We start from the raw sequence: 17,989 nt of genomic DNA on the forward strand, positions 1-17,989 counted from the left end.
GACCTCCTAGCGGGCTGGCATGGTGCTCTGTCAAAACTTGTTGCTTTTCTGAATCCTTCAACTCCGTTTGAGGATACACATGGATCTCTATGTTTGTTTCCTTGAATATAAATCGGACCATGGTCCTAATCGTAGACCAATCTAATTGGTCACTTTCGCTACCAATCGGAGGAAGCGCCAGCTTTTCAATATTGAGTTCGATACAGATGGCTCTGAGGTTCTGTATTGCCAGGAACATGTCCTCTAAAGATGATTTTTGCCAATATTTGCATTTAGTAATCATGTACAAGATATACCGATCCTCTTGTCGAATATATAAAACTTCGTGGATTTTTGGATTTTGGCTCTTTAATATTTCTACGTTGCCAAATTTTCTACGAAACATGAGAGCTGTGCCTTGGTTCATTTTCAAGTCTTGTGATACACAATGCGCTAAGCTGTAATCTGACGGAGCGTCAAATAGATTTCCTGTTTCCTCTATGACTTTATTGTTGATTATTGATTTTCCTTCCACTAGCTCCAAGTAAGTGTCGAAATTCAGTTGTGTGAGTGGAACGAAGGTACTGTTTAGCATAACTCGTCCCATTCGACTTAACGCGTCCGCATTTGTGTTTGCTACACCTGGTTTATAAACCACCTCATACTGATAATCGGCCAACTTAAGCCTCCAACAAAAGAGTCGAGATCCCGGGTCCTTCACATTGAATAGCCACGTGAGTGGCTGATGGTCGGTGTAAATTCGGAACTTTCGACCTAAAAGATCCAGCCGGAAATGCTTGACTGACCAAATTATGCTTAAGAGTTCCTTTTCTGTAGTGCTGTAATTTTTTTTTCCGCTTTGTTTAGCGTACGCGATGCGTAGGCAATAGGTAGATCATGACCTATTTCGCCCTGAGAGATAATGCTGCCAATGGCGTACTGACTTGCGTCCGTTGTTAATATGAATGATTCCTCAAAATTTGGATATTGAAGAATCGGGGCTGTTACCAGTTTTTGGATGAGTGCCTCGAACCGCTGTCTGGCACTCTGCGGTCCATTCAAAAGGTTGGCCCTTCTTTAACAACGCCGTCATTGGCTTTGCAATTTGGCTATAGTTTTCGATGAATCTCCTGTAATAACCCGAGAGTCCGAGGAATTGCTTAATTTCGGTTGGATTTCTGGGTACGGGGTGATCTCGTACGCAGCTGATTTTTGTCGGATCGGGTCTCACACCCGCATCCGTTATTAGATGTCCGAGGTAGATGACTTCGCGTCTAAGGAATTGACATTTGTTCGGTTGAAGCTGTAGGTTGAATTTCCGCAATCGTTGGAATACTTCTTCCCGCCTGGTCTCGTGTTTCATTAGATCAACTGCGTATATAATAATGTCATCTAGATATACAAACGCCTTCGTACCATTCAGTCCTGTCAACACGTTGTTCATCAAACGCTGGAACGTGCTTGGGGCACCACATAGTCCGAAGGGCATTCGGAAAAACTCAAACTGACATTTGACTGTTGAAAATCCCGTCTTCTCACAGTCTGTGGTCGAATTGCTACTTGATGGTAACCACTGGCGAGATCTAGCGTGGTGTAATATCTGGAGCGTCCTAGTTGGTCCAGAATTTCATCGATCCTTGGAATTGGGAAAGCATCCCCGATGGTAAGCAGATTGAGACGGTGAAAATCCACACAGACCCTGAATTGTGGTTTCCCGTTCGCGTCAGGTTTCTTAGGTACCACTACTATAGGTGCGTTCCATGGCGATTCTGACGGTTGAATAATATTATCCTCTTCTAATTTTTCCATTTGCTCGACAATCACCTGTCTATGAGCGTAGGGAAGCCTATATGGCCTGATGTTTACTGGAGCCGTTCCTTCCGGAATTTTGTTTTCATGCTGGATCGCTGTGGTGAACGACAGAGGTTCTCCCTCAAAATGAAATAAATCCTGATATTTTTTACATATTCGTAGGAGGCTGGCTCGCTCCTCGTGATTTAGGTGGTCCATTTGAATTGTTTCTGTTAACCCTTTTGTTCGGCTCTCTTTACCTTTCAGTTCTTCTATTTGATGACAGACATAGGCACCTGATTCTCTGAAGATTTCATGTTGCACACCCCCCAGCCGGGGTGGAAACAATTCGATGGGATCCTTTGACGTGTTTATTACCGAGGCCAATATCTGTCCATCCTTTACATGGTTGACAATATTTCCCGATAAAATCCCTTTTTCTCCGATGTTCTGCGCATGGATTATTAAGGTTGTTCCATCTTCCTTGGGGGCTAGGTAAATTGAGTCCGAGATAAGTTTGGTGCATTTTGAAAGCGGTAAATTGAGTCCCGGGGAAAAATAGGTAGTAGGTAAGTTGAGTCCCGGAAAAAAATAAGGCAGTAGGTAATTTGAGTCCCAGGGAAAAACGATTTATATGCATTTAAAATTTAAAAATATGCACTATATAATTTTTATTTGTGATTTGTAGACATTCATTGACTGCATGTACCTATATGATTTTGAATATAGCAACATGCATTTTATCATGATCAGGTTGAATCATATACATGCAGTTAATGAATGTCTACAAATCACAAATAAAAATTGTATAGTGCATATTTTTAAATTTTAAATGCATATAAATCGTTTTTCCGTGGGACTCAACTTACCTACTACCTATTTTTCCCCGGGACTCAATTTCCCGAGTTAGGGTCATTTGGGACTCAATTTACCAACCCCGCTTCCTTGTCTGTCAAGACGGGTATGAGTGTTTCCGAACGTGGTTGGATAATCTGAGGTTCTGGAGGTTCTGGATTTGAAGATTCTGTCGACAATGTAGAGGTTCTGAAGTTAATATTTATTCCATTGTCTCGGAGAAATGGAGCGCCCAAAATCCTGATATAGGAAAGTTGTCATGCGTGACCTGGAACACGGCAGTTGTATCTTCCGTTCCAAGTTGGATTTTTAAAGTGACTGATCCTATGGTGAACACTGGCTGTGAATTTATACCTGTTAGTTTGTAAATAGTGGTTTCGTCCACCAGTATATTTTTCTTCAGCTCTGAAAGTTTTATCATATTTACGTCACTACCAGTATCCACCAACAATCTTACTTTTTCCTTTACACACTGTGCAATCCTGAGCGAGGTCGTATTGTCTATTAATGCTGCTGAGAAGTGGAGGGCCGTTGCAGACTTAAAACAGCGCTCTGAATCTGCTGAACCGAACGTGCGCTGGTTGTGCTCGGCTCTGCCCCCTTTCCCGCATTCTGATGCTCTGTGGTGACTTCTTTTGGGTCCTGTTCTTTCTTGCTGTTTACGTATTTCCTTTTGCGGCATTCTTCTAGCTCATGCCCTTCTTTCTTGCAATATCTACATATCAATACATTTCTAACGGAGTTTTTGAAATTTTGTGGTCCACTTTGTTGATTGGCTCTAAACTTTTCTTGATCCCATTGTGATGCTCTGCAGTCTCTGGCAAAATGATTCGTTCTGCCACACTTGAAACAGCCCTTATTGGTGTTGTTGCTTTTACCATTGTTTCCATGTTTTGACACTCCGGAATAAGATTTCGATGGCTGTTGATTCTTGGTGTTAGTTTGTATACTGAACAATTAAGTTTCCTTCGCCAGGTTTCCCTCTGTTTCCTCTTCTAAAGCGAATACTAACGCGTCGCTCAGCTTCTTAGGGCCTCGCGCTTTTAATAATATCCGATAAGATTCGGGTAAGCCGCTTATAAATGCGTTGAGCACCTGATTGTGTAACAACCTGTCAATGTCCGTTCCATTCACGTAATCTCCCCCCTCCATTGTTGCACTAATTAAGTCGTGAAGTAATTGCTCCATTTTATTATAATATTCCTGCACTCCTTCATCAGGACTCTTCTTACACGTGAGCAATTTCATGTGCACCTGGGGTAGTAACTTTTTGGTTTCCGATATTTCTACAATATTTTTACGGAATTCCTTGTACGTCGTTATGTCCTTATATCTTATAGACCGCAATGCTCTTCCTGATAGCTTAATTATCAGTCTCTGTACTAACAAATCGACCTGATCCGGATCGACAATCCTGACGGCGAAATCACACGCCCTTAGGAAATGATATGTTTGGTTGGGGCTTTTTCCATCGAAGTTCGATACTACGCGCATTGCTGCTTCGATGCTTACTACAACTTTGTGTGATTCTACCTTAGAATCTGAAGCTATCGAATTTTGTTGGTCTTCCATTTTTCCTATTTGTAACTTTGAGTTTCTGTGATGTTCTGTCCTTTGTGTATATTGTTGATTTTTTCTACTTGCTCGAGGCTTTGGACGCTCTGGATTTTCTGGCTTGATGAGATTTTCTGTGATTTGTCGATGCTCTGTGCTCTGTCGATATTCAGGATGTTCTGTGTCTTGTCGCTGCTCTGGATGCTCTGTGTTTTGTTGCTGCTCTGGATGCTCTGTGTTTTGTTGCTGTTCTGGATGCTCGGGATGTTCTGTGTTTTCTGTGGTTGTCGCTCGGTATCTTAGAAAATACCTGGTTGACCCTAAAAGTTGGTCTGTTTGCTCTATTGTCTTCCTTGCTTTACGTAAGACACTACTTGGTTCATAAAATTCCCCACTAGAGGAATCGCTACTAGAACTATTCAAATCTATTAGGTCTAAATTAATACTATCACCTGACCCTGAGTCCGACATGCACTAGCAAAAAGTCCCGATTAGATTTTGTAGAGATAAATTATTATTATTGATTTAAAAAAATAATTTTTTTTTTTCCTTTAAACAATCCAAACAGTAGGTATTAAACCCAGAATTAAAATTTCTATGAATTAAAATTAATTTCCCCCTTTTTAATAATAATAATATTCAAATAATACATACACTATAATTCAGTCGACCCAAGTAATTTAATAAATTAGTAATAATTTATATAATAAATTAATAATAATCTATATAATAAATAAATAGTAAACCCAACTAGATAAAACTATTAAAACTTACAAAACGATGTATGATAATAAATACCGCTGCATTCTGATTGTGTTTATACTCGATTGTTATTGTTTACCGCTTGATAAGGATGTCGTTGATAGGAGTGCAGCTGCGACAGTCGGCTCGTCCCACTGACCCACTTGTTCGGTGGCGTTGTCCTTGTCCCACTCCTTCGACGGCGGCGCGTACCGGGATGCAGACTGCTCCCTGTAAGGTGTATCACGGCGGCGACGACGACGGCGACGATTTTTGTCACGGCGGCGGTGGCGACGATAATATTTAATTTTTAATAGCGACGAGTACTAATGAACGGGCTTCTCCCAGACGCACGGGGCGCTATTTCGTTATTTTACGTACGAGTACTTTGAACGGGTTGCCCCCACGGCAGCTAAGACGCGGCACTGTATATGTTATCCCTACCCGACCTTGATGACGTGCAGCTATGCAGCGATGTCGGCGGCGCGTTCGTTCAGCAATATAATGACAATGGATACGTCTATATTATGTATAATGTATAATATACGCGATTGAGTGTGTGTGTGTGTATATATATATATATCTTAATACTCCGTCGGTTGGATATAACGACGCGCAGCTACGACACTGCTGGTGGCGACGCGTTATGTTATCGATAATACACTTTATTATATTATATATTATATACCTTTTGTCGTCCGTGTGACCGTGTCCCTGATTATCGAGTTTCTGCACGAGTTTCTGCGGATTTTCTGTAGATTTTCTGTATCGGTTTTCTGACACCACAATCGATTGAACTCAAACGGCGGTAGTCCACGTAGGTTCTTTAGTGATCTCCAAAATTGCACTGTCGCAAAGTAAATTACGACAGTTTTTCGCTTTTAGAGATCCCACCGCTGCCATCAATGAAGTGTGGTGTACCGTCGTGTGAGGTCTATCTTAGTTGTTAGTGTCAAATGAAGTAACACAGGTGTTGGTTATAGGTATATATATTATATTATAATTACTGATTTATGAACTTAACACTGGATAAATCAATATTGATATGACTTAAACACTAAAGAACTGAATATTTAAATGAATTACACACTCAAGAAATGAATATTAAAATACTAATATTACGAGAGGATCTGATTGAAACTATACGAGATTTTGCTATACAAATTATAAGATGCTCTGCCGAGTAACGCGGGTGTCACTCACTCTTTTGACCAGACTCGACTGCCTACCAACAGACGGGGCAACACATTTATTTATTTTTTATTACTCAGACATAATATAAATTGTTTATATTTTGTATTATTATCCATTGACCAATCTGTAAGAATTCACTAATTCACAATCTAAACAAAAAAAAAACAAAAAAATTAATAACAGCAAACACCTTGACAAATGGATCTTTCTTCCTCGTAGATACTGTGTCAAAAGCTGATTATAAAAATGAATTAACAATATATACTCACAATAAAAATAAAAATAATAATAATAGGATAATACATCACCATAGATGATCTGTAAGAATTCACTAATTCACAAGCTAAACAAAAAAAAAAAAAAAATTATTAACAGCAAATACCTTGACAAATGGATCTTTCTTCCTCGTAGATACTGTGTCTAGTTTAATAACAGCTTCTAAGCTTGCTGGACATTCTGCATTTTTGGATAAGCCTTTTTGGTTTGCTTTGGAACACATAATTCGCCATTTCCCATTTGGAACACTTGAACGAACGTTCCAATGTAAATAATTAAGTTTACTAAACTCAGCAACCCACACATTAATATCTTCCATAGATTTATTATAGATTCTTTGACTATTTCATATTTAAATGAAGCTGGATAAATCATATTTTTATGTTTGAATTAAATAAATCAAAAATATTCAAAATAATAAAGACATAAAGTTAAAAAACTCAGAATTCAAAATTTGATAACATTGAATATTGAATATTGATAATGTTAAAATGTTATCAGTGTAATCACAAACGTAATAGAGCCAATGAGAGCTCTCGATTTCCCATGGGTCTCTAGCAATGTATGGTATGCTTATATGCATTCCGGCGGCGTAGAATAATAAATGTGATAGATTTCTCTCCGACTACGTAAGTAAAGAGTAGTACTAATGACAACAAAATAACAATAATAATTGATTGATCTTGTTTTTGTATTTTTTTTTTCAATTTACCGATGTCCTAATGTTTTTTTCGTTTTTTTTTTTTTTTTTTACGTAATTTTCCAATGTTCTAATTGTAGTGATCACGTCGCCTACAGGTATCAGTAGTCAAGGATGATGTTTGGAAGGTGACTCTTGAGTTAATTACACAACGTAGAATTCTTCTTAATTAGATTAATTGTTTATTTATTGTGGTAAAAACATATATTTATTTATAACATGAAAGCTGAATGTAAGTTAAGTATTCTGAATGATAGAATAAATTCGGTGTGACTCGAATATTTTCTAAGTTCAAAACATTGTTTATAAGAAATTTTCTAAGTCCAATGAATTAAATTAAACAACAGACTGGCGTGAAGGTGCTCTGACTAGTCTGGTCGAGTCGCGTCTGAATACAGGCCGTTTCGGGGTCCCTTATATAGTGCTACCCTCTACTCCCCATAGTCTACTCGTTCTTGTCGCTGCTCTCACGGATGTGGTATACTTATCTAGATTGACGGAAATGCCACTCACCCACGTACGAGCTGTAGTGATCCCTCACTAACGCCTATTATTTGAGTTCAGCGACGTTGGATTGACAATCAGGTTTTTCAAAGGAGACGGTGATAGAGTTACAAGTTACACAACGTTGAAAATATTAAGTATTTTTATTAAAGTAAAATATAAAATTATATAAATTTGAGGACAGAACGTAAAGTATCTGCCCGAGAAATTAGTAATAAAAATTGGAATGAACTTATGTATAGCGGCGATGTTGAGGACAAGCCCAACGACTATACTAAGTTCTACATTGAGTGAGACACAAACTAATTCTAATTCTGCAATGGACCTAATCCTGTATTTATGCAGAATTTTTACACGGTAGAGATTGTAGGGAGTGGATCAAAGGAACCGCAAGGTGGTTGTTATTGCGAGTGTTTGGATTCCCAGTAATTCGGCGAGCCAACGCCCATACATTCGGCAATATTCTAATCTAATTTATTGCTCTGTTTTCGTACTTATTTGTAATCGATACGCGGTTGAATCTGGTATCGATAAAACTGTCATTCTCGAGGTCCAGGAAGATAGTAGTATAATAGTAGTGTGAATTGTAATTATAATATGTTAATGTAATTAAAAAAAATAGTAGAGCGACTCCGTCGGTTTACTACATTCCTCCCCTCGAAGATGGAAGTCCCTGACTTCCTCAATTAAATCCATATGGTTTTAATTTTGTATAGTGGACCTCCGGGCTACTCCGTGGTGTAAGTGGAAATTCAATTATATCTTCACTTTGATGACCCGTTCCTGGTTGGTTAAGTTCTTCATTTTCTTCATGAACGTGTTTTTGACGTTTACTTTTGAATTTTTCTGTTATTTTCTGTTTAATGCTGTGTATCATCATTAATATCATAACTATGACAATACAGCCTATCGTTATGTATAATACATAGTTATACAACTGTTGTATGTCTTGAATCTCTTCGATTTTTCCGTTGATTTTGATTTGAGTGTCCAAATTTTTCTTTGAGTTCGAAACTACGTGTAAGTCGTCCATGTTATTTGTTTTTACGTGATAGTCTTCCATTAAGTTGTTAGTTTCTAATTGTGTTGAAACTTGATTTAGGTCTATTCTTGCCCTTGGATTAAAATCTGTGTATTCAGATTTATAGTCGACTTTTCCTGGCAATAATATGTCTCTAGTCGCGTAGCCTTTGCAAGTTTCGTTTAAGTGAATGATTCCTACTCCTTTGAGTGTGTGGCTGGTTGATTCTTTGTCTTCATCACAGGTAATGAATAGTACATCATGGTTGGTTACGTATATCCATTCATTTTTGAACCTTTTTTTATGAAAAATAGTCGTACCGATTTGGACATGCATTATTTCACAACTGGGTGGAACTTCGGAAGGATCTGTAATAGTAGTACTTCACATGTGGGTCGTGTGTTGCGAGGATGTAAAGGATTGCCTTCAGGACATAATAGGAAATCTCTAGCGTGTTTACAATGAGTATAGTAAGATTCATCATAAGTTGCATAATGTTCTTTAGATTTACTTATAGCTAGATACTTATTAATAGGTTTTATATAAACACAATCATTGTCAATACATACTGGTACAGGTATTAAATTATATAAAACAAAATCATTTTGGTATATTAAAGGTAAAGAAATTATAAAAACTAGGTTGTCGTTAGCATAATAAATAGCAATATCTGAGAGTTTCACTAGTTCATAAATGTTAGTTATTTCTAAGTCAGTGGGTAAATCTGTTCCCCCTGGTAGTGATACTTTAATATCTTTAACGTGTTCTAGTAACTCCTGTGGTGTTATTAAACTTGGGTGTATAATTCCTATTTTTGCTTGGTGTATAATTTCTAATAAAGTATTGGTTTCTAATATATGTTTAGTAATTAATAAATTAACCTGTACAAAATGTTTGGTTAAATAATTTTTGACTTGTTGTTCCTTTGTAATATTTGTTAGATCATTTGTATCTAATGACAAATTAAAATATCCGTGTTCTCCTATATCATGGTTCAATGGTACTACTTTAATTCGTTCTTTAATTAATTTAGATTGTGAAGAGTTTTGAGCCAGTTCTATGTTAAAGTTAAATTTTCTTATGCATTCTAAGTTGCATATTCCATAGATTAACCTAGCTGTTTTTGTTGCAAATTTAAGAAGAGCATTACGTTTAACAATTACGTGTCCTATAGAGTTTAAGACTTGTTGTTTTTGCTGTTGCAAGTTTTGAATTATATCGTTAGCTACAATAACTAAATTAGTACAGTCAAAATTATGGTTTACTGGGTGCATGTGTTCAATACATACTGCTTTTGTTTTTTTCTATCATAGTATCTATGTAATCAAATTGTTTGTTATATTTGGCTAGACTAATGTACGCAGTAAGGTCCCATTGAGACGTTATAAGTTTCAACGGTCCCCGATTTTCGTAGTAGATACCGGAATGTTGGTTTAAATGTTCGTCGGTGAATCGTAACGTTCCTGACGTAAATGGTATTGTTAGTAGTATAAGTCTGGAAATGTTTTTCAGTTCATTAGTCATACTTAAAATAAAATTATCATTATACCCAAATCTTATATATATAAAAAAAAATGATAAAATTAAGTGATTCCCTTTTTCCCAATATTGTGTGTTTTAACACTTAAATCTAATAATACGCATATGTTTTTATATATACTTTATTTTTATTTAATTAATTATTTATTTAATTATTTATTTTAGTTATATACATATGTCTTATTATTTTTTTTTTTATTATTTTATTCTTATTTATTCGTCCTGTCGCGCCCTATCTATAATGTTTGGGTTTTTGCTGTGTAGTTTTGTAAAAAGACAACGTGTCCAAAGGACATCAGTTAGTGGGTTGTGTGGTTCGCTTGAGCCATGTCTACATTTACAAACGAGTTGGTGCGCTTCCTGCAGTTTGAGGGCTCGCCCCTGTTTGTTGAATGATCCTAGCAGCATGGATGTGACGATTTGTTTGGTATTGCATTTAATTAATTGTAAGTAAAATTCCCCGTTCATATTTTCGTCCCAACCCCTTAGCGTGAATGTTGGTTTAATTATTCCAAGTTGCTGTAGGATTTTAACATCCGTACTCCCCTCCCATAATATTATGGTTTCGTAATATTGTAGTAATTTTTGAATTTGTATGGTTGTAAGATTTGGTCGGGTAGTATGGTCGGAGTCGTAGATCTGTGCTAGCACGGGATATAAGGTATTAGGTTTATCTTTAAATATATTAACCAGATGTTGAACCATTCTTTTCCATTCGTCGTTCGACACAGGCCGATCCTGGTTTAGTACCAACGCACGACCTTCTAATTTGGTAAGGCAATTGACTGGGTGTTGGCCCAAAAAAGCTCCCGAAATAAGGATGATGTTATCCCGTCCTAGGTTAGTGAATTCAAAATCCACTATAACATACTTGTGTCGATTTCTAAAATTGTAGATATATGATTAGTAAAATAAAAAAAAAATATATATATATATTAGAGAAAGAAAGAAAATACAAAATTAAGAAAGATAAATTGTGTTATGCATGTGCTTTATAAGAAAGTTAATCTCATATAGTCTAGTATGTCCGCTGGTTCTTCGGTAGTGTCAATGAATTCTTTTAAATAGAGACACAAGGGCTTGCGTAGTGGCCTTTGTGCGTTTGTCATGTCATGCGAAAAGTGGTTGATAGCACGCGTAATAGTTACGATTTCCGCTGTGGAATATGGTTGGAGTAAATTTTTATTGGCTGTGTCAATGTGAATTAGTAAGCAATTTGGTATTTCGTCGGAAAATAAGTCAATAATGTTATGTGGTTGTTGTCTCCCTATTATTGTGCTAAGTTCTCTCATGAAAGTTTGCTGTTTCATACTAGAGATAAAGAAAAAGAGAAAAAAAATTGAATATATATATATATAACTTATATATATATACTTAAGATATAACGAAATATTGGTAATTCTTTTATTGGCGATCGTTATCATTTTCATGATAGCGCTTAACGTTATTTATGTGAATTCTATATTCGCGGCGACCTTTTTGTATTGTTATATTTTCGTTGTCGTGTACCAAAATTATTTCATATGGTCCTTGCCAATTTAAATCGAGTGGGTTCTTCTTGCTATGCTCTTTAATGAGGACTTTGTCACCTACATGGAGATCGATAGCATTTATAGTAGTATCGTAATAATTTTTATTTTGTTCCTTCTTTTTTATCAAATTGTCCCTAGCGATTTTATGTGTTTCCTGCATAACTCGTCGGAGATCGAAAACGTAATCGTCATAGTTATATTGTGGTTCTGGTTCTTTATTAAGTGCAGAAGGAATATTAGGTTTGGTCCCAAAAACTAACTCATATGGTGTGAAATTTGTAGAGGTATGGGTAGTTGTGTTATAACAAAACATAGCGTAGCATAATAGTTTGTCCCAATTATTGTCCTTGTCTACGAAACTTCTAAGATAAGTTTTTAATGTTTTGTGGCTACGTTCCAAAAAACCGTTTGTTTGTGGATGCCATGCGGTTGTTTGTACTTTTTTAATATCAAGTAGTTTGCACATGTTTTTGAACATGTTAGAAAGAAAGTTAGTACCGCAATCTGTCAAAATTGATTTAGGAATACCAAATGTGCAGACATAGCATTCTACGAATGCTTGTGCTACCGTAGATGCGTCAGTGGATGATAAAGCAATGGCCATGGCGTAACGAGATAGCTCGTCTTGCAATGTTAAAATGTAAGAATTTCCCATTAATGTTTGTGGTAGTGGCCCTACAATGTCAAGGCAAATTCGTTCGAAGGGTTTAGTGACCGTACTGGTTATTAGCATTGGTTGTTTTGTCTTTTTATGCGATTTATTCTTTTGGCATAGTTCGCAATTTTTAATGTACAATTTTACGTCTTTTTTCATATTACGCCAATTGTGGTTAACCTTGAGTCGTTTAATGGTACGTGATACACCCGAATGTCCACCTAACGGTGAGTTGTGGTTTTCGTATATAACTTGTTGTTTCTCCTCCTCAGTAAGCTGTCCCCCAGTATAAATTTTAACTACGATGTTTGTGAATTTGAATATGTATCGGAACATCGTTCGAATTCTAGAATAACTGGTTAATGACGTCGCTCCGTCTAATTTTAGTGTAGAAAAGGATTCGATTTTATTATCAAGGCAATAATTTTTTATGTTTTTAATTGCCTGGTAGATCTCTTCGGCAACAAGTGGTACCGAATGGTATGGTGTAATGTTATAGAAAATTATGAAGTGTGACCCGTTTGTGTGTTTATAAAACCGGTTCTCGTTAGTGAACTCTATTTCATTAATGTTTATGTGTTTAATAATTTCGCGTACGGTCGGGTGTGTTATTACTTTATCTCGCGGTAGTGTAACAACTATGTTCTCTTGGTTAACGACCTTGTGGAGGTCGTCTTCGATTTCTAAAATTTTCGAATTAAAGATCGGTTTATTTTCCGCGTTTTGAAACTCGTTATAGTCCGTGTTCGATTCTGTTGAACTGGTCTGTACTACTCGTATGCGCGATAAACAGTCTGCATTCGAATGTTCCGGACCAGCTCTATAAGTTATAGTATAATCGTAATCGGCTAGTTGCAAACGCCAACGCATTAATTGCGAGGACGCGTCTTTAATACCGAACAAGTAGGTTAGCGGTCGATGATCGGTTACTATATTAAAATGTCGACCATATAAATATGGTCTGAAATATTTCACGGCCCATACGATGGCTAATAATTCTTTTTGAACTACACTATAGTTAGTTTCTGCCTTATTAAGTGTCCTACTCGCGTATGCTATGGGTTGGTCCTTAGGTACATCCCCTTGAGATAATACGGCCCCAATTGCATATTGCGAAGCGTCGGTGCACAAATTGAACTTCCCTGCTTCCCAATCTGGATAGACTAGTAGTGGTGGGCTCATTAAAGCTTTTTTTAGTTCCATAAAACTATGTTCGCAATTATCAGTCCATACGAATGGTACGTCTTTTTTAAGTAAGTGAGTTAGTGGTTTTGCTATTTTTGCAAAGTTATCGACAAAACGTCTATAGTAATTTAATAGTCCTAAAAATGATTTAATTTCTTTAGCATTTTTAAGTCTAGGATAATCTCGAATACATTTAAGTTTGTTTGGATCTGGTGATACCCCGTTTTCATTAATTACGTGTCCCAAATAGATAACTTCCTTTCGTAAGAAAGAACACTTTTGAGGCTGTAACTTAAGTTTATGTACACGCAGTCGATTAAAAACGTGTTTGAGTTTTTTCTGATGGTCAACTAAGCTAGACCCGTGTACTACAATATCATCGAGATAGGCGGTACACATTTCTTCGAGACCCATGAGAACAGATTTCATCGCGCGTGTAAATGTAGCTGGTGCTGAACTTAGGCCAAATGGCATACGCAAGTATTCGTAATGCCCTGATTTCGTAGAGAAGGCCGTTTTATGCACGTCGGCTGGATCTATTTTAATTTGGTGGTATCCCGAGGCTAGATCGAGAGTGCTGAAATATTTAGATGTTCCTAACGATTCGAGTATTTCGAGCAAGTTAGGAAGACCATATGCTTCGTTTTCCGTTACTTCGTTAAGTTTTCGAAAGTCTACGCAAATCCGTAATTTAGGTTTCCCTGTCGAGTCTAAGTTTTTCTTCTTTACTACTACTAATGGAAAATTAAAAGGTGATTTAGAATCGCGTATTATATTGTTATGTTTCATTTCTTTAATTTGTTTTTCGATTTCCTCCTGATAAGCCCAAGGTAAACGGTACGGTCGTATATTAATTGGTTTTGTGCATCGCGGCGTGTTTATCGTATGCGTTACGACATCGGTAGCGCTTAAATAGTCACCCGGTAAGTAAAATAAATCCGCGTAATCACAACAGAGTTGTAAAATATTTTCACGTTCCTCGTTATTTAAATCGTCCGTTTTAATTTCACTTTTTAATTTTGTTATACGATCAGTTTGTTTATCATCTACGAAAGATGCTTTAAGTACTGTCTCGTGGTATGGCTCCCAATCAATATGTTGTGTGGTTAGCGCGTCGATAACGAAAGGTTCTTCAGAAATATTAATAATGTTACTTATTATAGTATTATCATTTACTGGGCTAATGCTATTAGCAATAATAACGTTTTCGTTTACGTTTTGTTTTTTTATAGTTATCGCGTCGTGTTTAATTTTATCATCGTTTTTTATTAATAGTACACAGTTACTACGCGGCGGTATTATAATTTCTTTAAGACTGGTTTGTTCGGGTATCGTTAAAATATTCCGGCTGTAATCCATAATGACCTTATTTTGTTTTAAGAAGTTACGCCCGATTATACCGGATTCGGTTATAGGAAAATCGCCGAATACGACGTCGAATTTTACAAGGACGTCTACATCATTAATCTGCATAGTAGTAACTATAGTTCCTATCGTAAATATAGGTATCTCGTTAATACCTTTGATAGTGCGTTTTTCCTGCTCGTTAACAATAACTTGTCCGTTTAACGCTGTGATTTTTATGAGGTTCATTTCCGCGCCTGAGTCGATTAGTAATTTTATATTATGCGGATTAAAGTTATGCGAGCTACATACTATGTGCTCCTCCTCAAAGTTAGTGACAATTCTAATGTTGTTTTGGTTTATTTCGTTAACGGTACGGTTTGAGTAACTGGTAGTGGGACTTTCACTTTCGTTCCCCTGACCACTAGTTTTATTTTTTTCGTTGTACATACGTTTCCTACAATCTTTAATATTGTGGTTAGTCTTTTTACAGTACGCGCAGAATCTAACCTGTCCTTGATATTCTTTCTTTATAACAACGGGTTTTTCGTCGCGATAATTTATGGGATTTCTAAAACCTGAACTGACCGATGTGCTTACGTTATTACGGCACTCGTTTGCATAATGTCCCATTTTATTACATTTATTGCATTTAATATTTTTTTTATTCGTGTTATTTTTCCCGTAATTTTTATTATTATTAAATCTTCGGTTTAATTGTTGTAAATCCTGCTCCTCTTCGATAGCGATTGTAATTGCTTTTTCAAGAGTGTTAACATCTCGAGCTCGTAGTAGTGCCCTAATTTCGGGTTGTGCCCCGTTAATAAATGCAGCTAGTGCCCCCGTTTTATGCGAGTTAGCCACTGCCGTTGCAGCGTTATGATCTAGTCCTATAGTTAACGCGCTTACCAATTCGTGGTAACATTTTTCCGTGCGTCCGGCAAAAGTTCGGACGTCTTCACCGAAACGTTGTTTTATATTGCTTAATTGTGATTGCAAAAAATTAACTGAGTGTGTTGCCCCAAATACTGTGCGGAGGTGGTTTTTAAGCGCTGTCCATTCCGTGAACTCGCGATAGCGTACCGCTTGGTATGCGTCCCCTCCTAATTGTGCTAATATGTTTTCAAATATCATAGGTCTAATGGTTTCGCTAACGTTATTCATTATATAGTTACATTTTGTTATATATGAAGATAAGTCTGCTTCGGAACCCCCGTTAAAAGTCGGAACCATGCGTAAAGCAGATTCAAGTCCTATGTTTACACTCATTATGGTTGTACGTAACGTTTGTGGGTTGTATCTAGTTATTTCCCAACACCTATTCGGACTCTCAGACATATACTAAATAATTGTTCTAACTGACAACTTACAAAATGCTCATGATGCTGTCTGGTCCTAAAAATTGTCCTGCGTGCTGATGACTGCTCTGCTGGCTTGCCGTTGATGCTCCGCTAGGCTAGTCGTTGATGTACTTGCTTTGTCCGTTCCTATTCCTGATGTGTGGATCGATGACGTGGTTGAACTCGAGGTCCGCTGATGTACTTGATTCTGGGTTGGATACCAAAATACTTCTTTCAGGTGACCCCACACCTGACACCAAAAACGTGTAGTGATCCCTCACTAACGCCTATTATTTGAGTTCAGCGACGTTGGATTGACAATCAGGTTTTTCAAAGGAGACGGTGATAGAGTTACAAGTTACACAACGTTGAAAATATTAAGTATTTTTATTAAAGTAAAATATAAAATTATATAAATTTGAGGACAGAACGTAAAGTATCTGCCCGAGAAATTAGTAATAAAAATTGGAATGAACTTATGTATAGCGGCGATGTTGAGGACAAGCCCAACGACTATACTAAGTTCTACATTGAGTGAGACACAAACTAATTCTAATTCTGCAATGGACCTAATCCTGTATTTATGCAGAATTTTTACACGGTAGAGATTGTAGGGAGTGGATCAAAGGAACCGCAAGGTGGTTGTTATTGCGAGTGTTTGGATTCCCAGTAATTCGGCGAGCCAACGCCCATACATTCGGCAATATTCTAATCTAATTTATTGCTCTGTTTTCGTACTTATTTGTAATCGATACGCGGTTGAATCTGGTATCGATAAAACTGTCATTCTCGAGGTCCAGGAAGATAGTAGTATAATAGTAGTGTGAATTGTAATTATAATATGTTAATGTAATTAAAAAAAATAGTAGAGCGACTCCGTCGGTTTACTACAGAGCTAAATGCGTATCCCATGCAGCTACAGACCTCGATAATTTATATTATTATTATGTAAAAATATACATTATAATATTACATTATAACATTGGTTCTTGGAACTTTTGTATTGATGCATAACCCCATATGTTACCCTATTGTTAATGATTTCCAGACAATGCTTTCGTTCTTACAATTACAAAGTTGGTCGCACCCTACCCTATCTTGGTTCGGCTGGTACCTAGTTGACCGTGAACTAGACAATGCGGGACGCTAGTCCATAGCATAATGATCATAATTTGTCACTCGAATTACTGTTGCATATTATACATACAATAAATACTTAAATACTAGGTAGTCCGTGTTTTTAGTCTGTTATATTTCATTATTACAAATAATAACTACGCGTGATCTATTTATTGATATCGATAAAAGTGTTTTTGAAAATACTGTGGTCTCTGGATATCGCTTAGTACCGTTAATCACTTCGCATCTTATATCTACGCGTACATCGTATTATTTATTAATTAATTAATAATAATAAAATTGTTAGTTGTAGGACTAGCTAAGTTATTGCGGTGGCTCATTTAAATAACATAGCACCCTGAGATCTTTTGCATTTTTTTCGAATTTTATTTAATTATTTTTTGTTATATTATTACTTAGTTCTTTTTTTTAGTGAATTAATAATAATAAAATTGTTAGTTGTAGGACTAGCTAAGTTATTGCGGTGGCTCATTTAAATAACATAGCCACCTGAGATCTTTTGCATTTTTTTCGAATTTTATTTAATTATTTTTTGTTATATTATTACTTAGTTCTTTTTTTAGAAGGAAGATTGCTCCACCATCACTGAAAACCAATTAGAGCTTGTGAGATTTCATGATTTTTTAAGTCACAAAAACC

General features: G+C 36.6%; 1 pseudogene across 1 annotated transcript; it reads right to left on the reverse strand.

Annotated features, from left to right (window-relative positions):
* Window positions 1–7,718: 7,718 nt before the first annotated feature.
* On the reverse strand, window positions 7,719–17,085 carry LOC149062708 (uncharacterized; annotated as a pseudogene). Its single transcript, XR_016189311.1, has 2 exons — window positions 16,241–17,085; window positions 7,719–10,110 (listed from the first exon to the last, which is right to left on the reverse strand). The product of XR_016189311.1 is annotated as an uncharacterized LOC149062708 (transcript).
* Window positions 17,086–17,989: the final 904 nt, after the last annotated feature.

Source organism: Diuraphis noxia, unplaced genomic scaffold (genome assembly GCF_037042655.1).
Source record: "Diuraphis noxia isolate RWA-SAM2 unplaced genomic scaffold, SU_Dnox_SAM2 contig0001, whole genome shotgun sequence".
Taxonomy (NCBI): Eukaryota; Metazoa; Arthropoda; class Insecta; order Hemiptera; family Aphididae; genus Diuraphis; species Diuraphis noxia.